The following is a 12559-nucleotide window of genomic DNA, read 5'->3' on the forward strand; positions in this document are numbered from 1 at the left end:
TCCTTCCTTCCTTCCTTCCTTCCTTCCTTCCTTCCTTCCTTCCTTCCTTCCTTCCTTTTCCTTAGAACATAGGAAAATGGCTAGCACACAGTAAGTGCTTCATAAGTGCTTTATGTCATTCATTATCATCATTAATTCATACTCTCAATTCCAGCTTTGCCACTGACTAGCTGGGTGATCCTCGGTAAATCATTTCAGCTTTCTGGGCCTCAATTTCCTCGTCTACAAAATTCAGGAATAAGACTTGATGAACTTTGGGTCCCTTCCAGTTCCAACATTCCATGAGTCTATATTTAAAAATTTAGAAATTCAGGAATAACTCAGTGTAAAATGATAGCTAGAAGGTTTATTCAGATGCATAAGGGCAGGTCCTACTCAAGTAACTTTGAAACATCTTACAGTTCTATAGGTTTGACCTCTTGGGATACAAAGGAGCAGTTCCCAGGATGGGAACTGTGCATGGAAATTGTGATCCATTTTTTTCCAGCCATTTGGCCTTATTTACCAAAATGTTCTCCTTGACTAAACATGCATCTTGCTTAGCTAAGAGGGTTGCAACTTTAGTTTGTCAGTGAGTTTGCAATCCATTGCACAACCATCTCTTCTTGACCAGCTGTTTCATTGATGTTTGCATATGCCCTGGAGTTGATAACCCTGCTCTAGAGATCTATAACTTAAGTGTAACTATTGAGTGAGTCCTCCCCCCTTCTGCGGAGCATTAGGTAAACATCCACTTGGCATCAGTGCCTTACACCATGTATGTCTGATCCTTTTTTTAAAGCAAGTCTTTGGAAAATTATTATTGTGGTTGAGAACAACTGGTCAGGTTTCAAAATGGGGTATTTAAGGCAAGACACATATTCAGCCCCCCCTCATTATATCTACTTTAAAGCTTAGTCTAAAATCTGAGATCTGAGTGGTAGCTTTCTTTAGCATGAATTGAATTGAATGCTTACCAAATCATCTTCTCTCTTTCACCTTTTGCCTTACTCTCTTTTATCTTCATATGGCATAGTGGAGAGAGCACTGTTTTGGGAGTCAAAAGACCTAGCTAGAGTTCTAACTCTGCCATTTAGTAGATTTGTGACCTTTGGTGAGTCACAACCACTTTGAGCTGGTTTCCTCCTCTATAAAATGGAGATGATAATATTTGCACAATCTAGCTCACAAGGCTTCTTCAAGGAAAACATTTAATAAACTGTAATGTTCTGTGTATGTATATGTGTGTGCATATATATGCATATATATGTATGTATATATATATATTTCAATATGAACATTCCCTTCACTAATATAGATTGTGTCCCCTCAGTATGTTAGTAGATGACCTTTCCAAGTTGCTCTGTCCAAAAAATTCCTTATACTATGGACAATCTGGTGATGAGCCTTTTTCAGCTTAGATAACTTGATCCTTAAACAACAAACATACGCATACATCACTTGAGTTTTGCAACTTGTTAGGACCTGATGAAACTTAAATCCCCTGGCGTATCTTTAAAGAAACCAAGTTCACATCCATGCGAAGATGAGCCACTAGACTAAGACCTTAACGGAGTTGTACAATTTACAAAAAGGTAAAAAAAGAAACACCATTTCAGGGAAGGTCATCTCTGCTAGTATGTCAAAGTAATTCAGTTGTTTTTTGCCCTGTCCTCTGTTTCCTAATGGGCCATCTTGTTGAAACAACAATAACGCATTCTTTCATAGTGCTTTAGAAGCACTTTCTTCACTAACACCCTGCCTGGACAAGGATTATTATCAGTATTTTACAGATGAAGAAGCTTGGGATCATATAGTTAATGGGTCAGATTTGTGACATTATATTGAGGATGAGGCAGAGGATATAGGTAAAGAAAGTATCTGGTGTCTGTGAGATATTTTTTCATGGAAAGATTTAAGCTTTTACAAAGTTATTTGGAATTTTAAAATAGTTTCTATCTAATAGGATACAGAACAGGCATTGTGTGATGGTTGAGTTGGTATGGTAATTGCATTAGAATAAATAGCTTCAGTTCTTGGCCTGTAAGGCTAGCCTGTGACCCAGTGTTCTTTTGGAGGGCTAAGATTTTTAATCGTATTGGATTTTTGAAGGGCCGATATCGCTCACAAACACTTTGTTAGGCTTCCTCAGGGCCAGGTTTGGAGAGACACTGTTTTCCTTTTTAAGAAGGACAAAGAGTGTTAGTATTTATGGATAACTATGCTGATAACATTTCAGTAGAAATGATTGAGAATATGCTTAGAGCAATCAAACCTCTTGTTTAACTAAGCAAGAAGCCAGAGTGTTTGTGTTGTAATGAGATGTATAAGAACTGAATAAAAAAAATCAACTTTTCTCAGGTTGTATCCATTTTTAGAACAAGACAATATTTTGATATCTCTTAATTCTTTAATATATCAATTGGTATGTGATGGCAATAATGTATGGACTTCATTCACAGATGCAGATCCAAACCTTCTTATCCTGTGAAATTCTTGTCCATGTATTTCTATAAATCCTCCATAGATGATTTGCTTAATCCTTTGGCAGCCTTCATTTCCTTCTGTTATTTTATGTATGGCAGGCTTTTGGAAACAGATCTCTGCAAACAGAGAGAATTCTTTAGAGCTCAGCTCCATGAGTTTCTAGAAAAGGTCATCCAGACAGACAGTTGTTTCTGTGTCCCACCTGGTGGAGACTCTGATAAGAGTTGTTCATGGACAAAGGGAGTTGAGTAAAGATGATGTTGCTCTATTCATTAGAAAAGCTGAGTGCATGGGATTCAAATGGAGTCTGAGAGAAAGGGGATTTCCAGCAATCATTTTTGCAATGGAAATCAAGACACTGAGAGGCTGAATTTTGGGGTGATACTGCTGCCTATGGGGCCACTGCTTGAACTCCTCCTGAGCAACTGTCTCCATTATCCATGGCCAGAATGGAGTTGAAAGATATTGAAGAGAGGGTATCAGAATTACAGTGTTTTCTGATTTTCTATTTGGGAAAATAAGTACAAAACTATGAAATATGATTTCTTCCCTTCATCTCCCTTCTTTCTCAGTCCAAATGGGACAGAAGGCAAATCCAAAGCATATCTGTGTTCTCTAAAATTACCTTAATAATTCTTGTTTAAGTATTGTAGTTGGAATCAGCCATCTAGATAAAACCCAGTCGATCCTAACTGTTTCTAGTTGTGTGTTGAATTGTTGGTAAAAGGAAGGGAGAAAGGAGGAAGTGAATGGCTTGTGGTATATGGAGATTACTTGATCCAAACGAGAGAAAATCTCAATGTTTTAAGTTATTAATATTGAATAAACTTTTGGAGGCAGCTCAAAACCAAATACATTTTTTTTCTGTTCTTAGGTTAAAGAGAGCCAAACACTATTGGCTGGAATGACTTATAGTCTAGTCTTTTGTATCTAGTTTCAAATAAAAATTGCTCCCATTTCAGGAAGTATGGTGGATTATAGCTTCATGGATTACCCAGTGAATTATTTAATGAGGCATTTGGCACCTAAATCACAGGGTTGTTGTGAAACTCAAATGAGATATTTGTGTGCCTTAGCATAGTGCCTGTCACATAATAGGCTCTTAAGTTGTCTGTCCTTCCTTCCTTCCTTCCTTCCTTCCTTCCTTCCTTCCTTCCTTCCTTCCTTCCTTCCTTCCTTTCCCTTTCTCCCTTCCTTCCTCCGTTTTTTCCTTCATCCCTTTCCCCCTCCCCATTTCCCCTGTTCCTGGTACCTTTCTTTGTGTCTCCACTAGCTACTGCCTCTGGATACCTGGGAGTTGTTAGGCTATAATTCCCTGAGGACCTGACTCCAGTTACAGAATGTGGGGGGAGGGTAGGCTGGGAACTTCTACAGTAGAGTTTGGAGTAGGGGAGTATGGGAGGATAAGGTTAGTATAGTTGTCTTGGAGACAGGTTCCATGATTGGCAGTCATGAAGAGGATTGGATTCCAAACACCTACCCACCTTCTGATTGATTGATCACATACCCCTCAGGTGCAGGCCATACCCCTTTCAAGTCAGGTCACTGCTCCCCAGGAAACCCTAACCCACACTTTAAAGACCACTGCTTTAGGTCCCCATGAAGCCACCTCTGCTCATGCACTCCCTCCTCCAGTGCACTTGGTATCATTTTCCAGAGTTCTTGCTCCTTGCCTCCCCTGACCTTTCTACCATGTTCCTCTCCTCTTTACCCAGAAGTCTGATACTTTCACCACTAAAGTTTCTTTGTATGAACTTTGGAATCTGGAATAAACTGAGTTGGTCGTGGAAAGGATCATTTACAATGAATAGAACAAATTCCATGAAAATAAATCCCTTTCAACAACAGTCAGAAGGATATGAACAGAAAATTTTCAAAAAAGGAAACAAATACTTGAAAAAATATTTCACCCTACTAATAATCAGAGACATAAATTAAAACAAACTTAAAATCCTACCTTACATCTATCAAATTAGCAAAAGCTATTAGATTGGCAAAATAATTAAAAGCAGCAGAGCTCAATGCTCAGAATGCTATGGAGAAATAGGCATACTCATTTTGATGGAATTGAAAACAGACATTTTGGAATGTAATCTACTAATAGGGGACAAGGAGAAGTTACACTTAAGATAGATGAATTTTCCAATGGGAAATATGTTGAGAAAATGCAATAGAAAAACAATGTATTCTAATTGTCTGAGAGTTCCATGTTTACATGAAGCTTAATCTTAAGGCCATATAAAAGAAATTTGATGCATATCTTGTAGAAAAGTAGTGAGCACTAATTGACCAAAAATGACATTTTTGCAAAGGAATTTGACCCTCTGATTCTGGTGAGGAGAGCTGGTTCTGGGGGGAGAAGTGGATTTTATAGTGGCTCGCAGGCTCCCTTTCCCTGCTACCCTCCCCATCCCTACCTATTTATTGCTCAGGATGACATGTAACTAGTCACCTCTGTTTTCAAAGTGCAAGAATAGGGCTGGTTAATTTGATAGTAGTTTATTTCCCAAGCAAGTTAAGGGTAGCAAATCTCAAATGCTACTTTTAATGAGGTGCCTTTAAGGGTATTTCACTTGGAAATCCCATTTATATGGTAGGTGGAACTGGAAGTCTTTTCTCTGGAAAAAGGTCTTTGGAGAAGTTCAAGATTTAACTAGAGTGTAAGTTTGAATTGTATTGTAACTTAATTTCTAAACTCTGTCTTTCATATGTTAGCCACTTAATAGATGTTTATTAAATTGAATTAGATTTCATTTTCTCAAGCTATTGCACTTTACCATAGTTTTATGGACTCCCCCTCCCTTTTTATGTGTGTGAAGAACTATTTTCATAATCATAATTGTGTTGGAAACTTCTAGTTTAAGCCAAGGGAAATGTCTTCCTTATTAGACCTCGAGGCCACACATGGCCTTCTAGGTCCTTGGGTGCGGCCTTTTTACTGAGTCCAAGTCTTACAAAACAAATCCTTTTTTAAAGGGGATTTGTTCGGTGAAGTTTGGATTCAAAGGGCTGCTCACACTTGAGGATCTAGAGGGGGGCCACATGTAGCCTCAAGGCCGCAGGTTCCCAACCCCTGCTAGGGGGATCACCCAAATTACTTCAACGCAGGTTTAGTATATTAACCTCCTGCTCCCATCTTTTGGGGCCTGAAATTGCCCTTATAGGTAATGCTTCTTACTGGTTGTGGTTATGTTGGTTGCCTCAACTATTCAGGGCCTTGAACACCAACTGAAATTTTTCTTTTTTTAGATACCCCAGTGGATTGCCCCTTATTAGGAACTCACTCAGAAGCTGATCTAGACAACATCCAGTAAACTTACTAGCGAACTCCTATGATTAGCCCCCTACGCCAAAGTTGCTTTGATTTGTATTTCTCTGATTATTAGAGCAATTGCCTTTAGCACAGCAAAACTAAGCAGATAATAACAAAGGTTTTTTACTTTGTTTTCCATTCAGGTCTACTCAAAGTACACAAGCTCTCCTGAACATAATTTAATTAATGATTTGTGGTATAGTAGAAAGAGTACCTCATTGAAATGGGAGACTTGACTCCGATACTTATTAGCTATTGGACTTGGGATCACACAATGGTCTGAGCTACGAGAATCATCCTCAGTCAGTGAGATTCATCCTCCATCAGACGTCAAGAGCAATATCCAAACATACCCTCAAAAGGAAGCTACAATCAAAAGTCCTAAACAAAAGTTCACGACTCTGCAGGCTGATCAGAGAACTCCATTGATTAACCCCCTACAAGTTGTTTTGATTTGTATTTTTGATTATTAGAGTAACTGATTTTTTTCTCGTGTTTATTGGTAGTATTTCTTCTTTTGAAACCCACCTATTAATAACTGTTGACCGCTTATCAATTGGAGAATGCTGAGCTCTGTTTTTGATTGCTGCTGGGTAAGGCTAGCTTGAGTGGAGCACCACAGTGGGGGCTTCTAGGCAGCAAAACATATTAATATAAATTTATTTCAGTTCAGTTGAATAAACATTTTAATGGCTTATAGCATTACAAGGCATTACAATCTAATGGGGTTGCATATAAGTAACTATATACTGCAGAATGTGGAAAGATCTACTTCTTGCTCACATTTTTAAAAAGTTATTAATTGAGAATCCCCACTCAGAGACTGAGGCATTTAGAGCATTTCTCATCATGCCTTTCCTGGTGACAGTTGAGACCTGAGATATATTCTGTTGTCATATCGCTTCCTGCAAATGATCTGGAAGAGTGAACACATATCTTGGCAGACTCTTCCACTAGATATTTTCTTCTGACAGGGAGGGATGTCACGTTGGTCAGGAGCATTCTCTTTTTCATAAGCACATTAGTGTCTGTCCAAATCTCTTCGCTTTTGACTTTTCAGGGATCCTGAGGCACAGAAACAAAAAGGCACAGTTCTGTGTGACATCACTTGAAAGTATGTGTGTGTGTTGCTATTTTGCTAGACTTGCATTAATTAATAGATCTACTTTCTACTTATTAATTTTACAATGTCATTTGATGGCAGATAATAAAGATAAAATAGAGGCACCATGGGGGTAGTGGATAGAATGCTGAACTGGGAATCATGAAGACATGGGTTCAAATTTTACACCAGCTTTGTGATTTTGGGTGAGTCACTAGGCCACAGTTTCTTTATCTGTAAAATAAGGAGGCTAGACTAGATGTTCTCTGCAGTCCATTCTATGAGTTGATAATTTCATCATCCTGGACAGGTCATAATTTGTAAACTATCTGGATGATGGGGGTCCTCACATCGAGAGTTTGATAACTAAGTCAAAAGTCTCCCTTGTAATGAGGTACTGAAGACGGATAAACTGGGAAGGAAAGATGGAATTCTGTCCCAATGTTAGTTGGGTGCTAGTTTTTCCTACTGACTGTCAACATTCTATGATTCTATATTGCCCAGAAATTCCCTTCCTTCATAAGAATAAAACCATGTTCTGTATCTGATTAATGTGGGTACTCTGGGTGCCCTTTTTACTTGCCTCTTACCCCCGACCTTCCTGGGTCAGGCTTCTTAACCTAGGACCCACAATAGAAATTTTCCTCAGGAATCTGAGACTGGGGCAAAATGAAGTACTAGGAACTTAGTTGCCCTATTGAGGAGATAGGCAAACCCAGAGGAATGAGGTATAAGACAGGGATTGTCATATATTGCCAGCCCCTGAGGCTTCATTGCAGTGGTGCCTGACTAACCCAAGTATTAGATGAGTATATCCAGAAATATGATATGGAACCTCTGCTTGTGATTTCATTGCCATACGAAACTTCCCTTAGCTATGTCGTATTTTACTTCCCCCGTTCATAGTCCCATCAGCATGATGTGGGCTCTTTCCTCTCTGGTGGCTTCTCCCTTTGTAGGTGACTCTTTCCCTTCTGGTCTGCTTCTGCAGCTGCCGCTTTTGTTACAGTCCCCACAACTGCTCTGGTAGCTGAGACCCTGTTGCTCTAGGGTCTGGGCAGGGGTAAGATGTCATCTGCTTTTTGAGATCTCACAAGGAACGGTACTGAAGGAAAAAAGACACTAACAAAATACAGGCTTACCTCAGAGGCCATGTATTCACATTACAGAGTCATCTTTATAATTGGAGGGCAGTAGAAAAGAGAGAGCTGACAGGATGATTTTCCCTTTAGTATATCTACAGAGTTCTGTTCCAGTAGCCAATTAAGTGTTTGTACGATAGATGGGAGTAGTAAGAAGATTTTAGCATCTGTTCTAACTGGGTCGGGAAAAGTGGACCTTCGTGCATTCCCAATGGAGTGCTACCCATTTATGTATATATTATCTTCTCTGATAGAACATAAACTGCTTGAGGGCAGGGACATTTTTAAAAAAATATTTCCCATTCACAACATAGTGCTTGACACAGTCTGAATTGTCTTGAGACTGATTCTACCAAATGTACAGGGAAATAGCTTATCATACCTATATTGTAGGTGATTTTATGTTTTTTCCTTATTAAATTTTTTCTTTTATATTTGGAAACCAAAAAGTTAAAATATATGATACTATATTTTGACTTGATTGATATGTTATACATTATGCTTGTTCATGAATTCTATTAAAATTCAACAAACATTAAGGACCTACTATGTGCACTGTGTTTCTGCTGAGGGAGATATAAAATTAAGCAAGTTAGAGTTTAGCTGAGACACAGTCCTTGTTCTCATGGAGTTCGTAACAAATGGGTAGAAATTTAGAATCCCAATTCCCTGGCAGAGATCCAAAGAAAGTACTATTATGGTTAAGTTATATAACTTTATAATATAGATTCTTCCTTCCCCTCCTCCCCCAAGTAATGAGATCAATCTTACACTGTCATGTAGACATCTTTTGTTTGTTAAATTTAAAATGCAGAAAAGAAATTTCATGCTAATGCTGGGCCCAGAGTTAAGTGCAAGGAAAAGAATGGGCTAGATCATATTTAGAAAATGGCATAGAACTTTCAATGACCCTCAGACTGCTGGAAGCCTAAAAAAGGCCATATTGTTAATATTAATTATTCTCCCAGTGATAGTATATGGTTGAAAATCATAGAACACCATGCTCTGAGAAGAATTAAAACCAAAAATAACCCAAAGGGCAATGGAAAGACACATGATAAGTATAAGCAGACTAGCAAGTTATGAATGATGCTAAAAGTGGTATAAAAACATAACTGAAGACACATATAACTGGAGAATTAAAGCTGTATTGTATCCAGTGGGCAATAGGGAGGTACACTGAGGGCTTGTATAGGCTATGGCACATCACAGGCGAGGAACTATGCAATATAAATTGGTATAAAATATGTCATTAGAGAGACATATGACTGGTAAACAAGATTAGTTGGTTGTGGACCAGTGGACCAATGGAAGGCCTGCAGGCTTCACTGGTATCCATGCAATGTTGTATCCTTTGACTCCTTATCAACTAGTGGTTTTCATTGCTCCTGGGCAAGACTGCTTTAACAACCTCTTACAGTGGGGCTTCTTTCTACACAGAACACTGAGTAAGCCTCAGTCACCCTGGGGTTAATTATCCATAACCACATAATGTCAAGATTTTGAGAGGAAGGTCTTCCGCATGTTGAGTGGATCCCTATTGAGGATTTATGGGAGGATGTGGAGAAGAGACACACAGGATGAGATGTGCAGTGGAGTCACACAGATGGAGTGCAATCAGCATTGTTGGAGGGAATCCTCACAGTGATCAAATTACATACCTTTTAGAGTATGGGGCCAGTATAGAAGAAGGAAAAGACCACAGATTCTGAACTCAAGGAGTTCACAACCCATCTCTAACAGTTATGACCTGGATGGCTTTGGGCAATAACTTAACCACCTATTTTTTTTTTTTTTTTAGGCAATTGGGGTTAAGTGACTTGTCCAGGGTCACACAGCTAGTAAGTGTCAAGTGTTTGGTCTGAGGCTGGATCTGAACTCAGGTCCATTTGACTTCAGGGCCGGTGCTCTATCCACTGCGCCACCTAGCTGCCACCTTAACCACCTCTTATCCTGAACAATTCTTATCTGTGTCTATTTGTGACTCTTTCATCGAATGATGCACTGGAGATACTCTGGTTCTTTTAATATTTTGAGGATACCAGGGTAGCACGTGGAGTATTTATCCATCTGTAATCACCTGACAGCCCCACTTTCTTTATTGTCACAGATGTCCTCTGGGCTTTTATGTTACTTTTCGTGTCTAGTGAATGAATGAATGAACGAAAACGCACTTCATAAGCACTTACTATAGGCAAAGCACCAATAATACAAATAGAAGAGTGACCCAGCCCTTGCCTTCACCTAGCTTATATTCAAATAACAGAATATAACAAACAGAGATTTTAGCTGTGAATCAGACGGAAAGGCCTAGTGGCCCTTAGGAAGCAGTGACAAAGCAGATGATAATGCATCCTCTTCAGTGTCATTTCCGTCCGTTTTTGATGTTGAAACATTTGACACCAAGAACTTCCTTTTCCAGGTCTTCGGTAGCAATGGCTGCTAAGAGAGTCAGGGCTGCAACACTTACGGAGGCAGTTACCAGGTCCCATTTCTACAAAGTTGTTCCCTTGGATAACAGCTGCTGGGGCTAGGCTGGAAGCAGTGTCAGCGGTCTGGTACTAATCAGTGCTCCCATTCCTGAGGCTCTCAGGCTTACCTGCCTATCCACAGCAGTTAGTCATTGTGGTGAAGGGCAGCTTTTCCATAGAAGCTGCTTTCTTCAAAATGAGAGGCAGGTTGGAAGCAGGGTGGGTGGTCTGGATTGGGGGGAGGTAGGGAGATTGCTGTTCACAGGGTTCTTGGGAATCATAATATGGCTACTTGCTTACACCTAAAACATGTTTTTCTATTTCCCTGTGGGTCCATTGTGATTGTGAGTCCTTTGTGATCATGGTGTTTCACGATTTGGACAACTGGAAAAATATTGGAATGAAAGCAATGAACTTTAGCAGTTATGAGGTAGCAGTTATGAGGGGTATCAAATGAGCTGCACAGTTTCCCAAATGTGACACTGCCCAGATGCCGTCTCCCGTTCCATTTTGGGCCCAGTTCATTGTTTAGCGGCAGTGTCTGTCTAGGGTACATGTAAAGATGCACTAGTGAATGAATTGCTCATCTAACTGCATTTCATAATCTGGGCAATATTTATTTTTTAATCATTTTATTTTTTCCTGAGTGGATAATCTCTTTGGAATGACCATAGCTTTTGCTGAGAAGTTACTGTAATATTTTAGTATTCTGTGCAATTAACATACATGCATTCGTGTGTTTTTATTTGTGTGGTTTATTTGTTTATTTGTATGACTTTAGTCAACAAAATGATGACCAGGGATATGTGATGATGTATAGAGAATATTAGGCCTTTATGTTCCACCTTCCTGTTGTTTATTGTGTGTTTTAAGAACTGTTTTGTGGTGAGCTTTGACTGACTCTCTGTGTCACCAAGTAATTTTTCCCACTGGAAATTCTGCTACTTCTGTCAGAGATAACTGATGTGTGATAGGAAGAGGTTCAGTAGATTTCTAGGGGTAGTAAGGAATGCTCTGGCCCAGTTCTAACAGCTGTAATTGAAATCACTTAAAAATAGATTGTGGAGAAGAATAACTATGACCTGGTTAGCTGCAGGGAAATTAAATAAGGGTATTAGGCTGCCTAGTCTTCAAGGACTCCCCTGAAAAAGCAGTTGCTTTTTTTTCCCACCTGAAAGGGATTTGATTTACATTTCAAAATGACACTCAGTACCAGATCTGCAAAATAGACCTTGCTATTTTCAGAGGCCAGGGGAGACTTTGTATTGTAGGTTGGCTCACACATCAGTGTAATTACAGAAGGAGTGAGCCCAAACTATACAACGTGCATTGCAAAGAATCCAGAATCCCGATGACATGCCCCTCATATATGGCCATCCTCCTTGACCCCAAGTTTATAGTCCATTGAATTTCAGATACAAGCTTAAAATAGGAGGCAGCAGCTAAAAGAACTAACATGGTTTTAGGCTATCTTAAGAGAAGAGTGATGTTCAGGAAAGAAAAGCCCCAGTTCTATCCAATTTGGTAATTAATGGTGTCCTCTTTAGTACTATTGAGTTCAAATACAAAGAACCATGTGCAGGTAGCACAGGCTATCTTAGAAGTGTCAGACACTTTCCCTATAGGTTTAGCCACAACACTGCCATACGCAGGCCATCTCTGTTTGAGATTTGATACCACTGGTCTACATGATGGAAAGTGAATTGTACCAGCTGTATGCATTTGTTTTCTGTGACATGGAGACTGAAACAGTTGGTCAGGTTAGGTCAGTTAAGGAAAGGGTTAATTCACAGTTTGGACCAGGCTCCATCTTTAGTTTTTAACTTATCAAATATGTCTTATTGATTGTTTTTGTCCTTAGAACAGTCATTTTTTACTCCCCCACATACTCCAAATTGACCCGTATTACAGTAAAGAAAAACAATTAAGCAAAACAGGTTAGACTAGTGGTTTCCAAAATTTATGTAGCAATGCCCACATTTTAAGGGGGGTGGGGGACTCTCTATCTTTTTTTCTGACTTTCTTTCTTTCTTTCTTTCTTTCTTTCTTTCTTTCTTTCTTTCTT

This window comes from Vombatus ursinus, unplaced genomic scaffold (assembly GCF_900497805.2).
Source record: "Vombatus ursinus unplaced genomic scaffold, bare-nosed wombat genome assembly UNPS02014833.1, whole genome shotgun sequence".
NCBI classification, from domain to species: domain Eukaryota; kingdom Metazoa; phylum Chordata; class Mammalia; order Diprotodontia; family Vombatidae; genus Vombatus; species Vombatus ursinus.